Here is a 246-nt window from a genome sequence, read left to right as displayed (position 1 = left end):
CCACCACCTCACCACAACCTAGTTATTCCAACTAGGGGAAGCAGATCTAGGACCTTTAGTGTGCACACCCCTTGTCGGGATTCCAAGCCCGCAGGTTTGTTACTAGCTCTAGTAACCCTGGATCTGTTTCTACAAGGTTACTCAACGTGGTTAACACCAATCACTTCAGGGCCCAATGTTTGTGAATCCATTGTGAATGTTAAAAGGAATAGTCTCCAACCTCACACCATAATTTCATTTTATCTC

This window comes from Ipomoea triloba, chromosome 16 (assembly GCF_003576645.1).
Source record: "Ipomoea triloba cultivar NCNSP0323 chromosome 16, ASM357664v1".
NCBI lineage: Eukaryota > Viridiplantae > Streptophyta > Magnoliopsida > Solanales > Convolvulaceae > Ipomoea > Ipomoea triloba.
Note: the sequence above shows the minus strand (reverse complement) of the source record.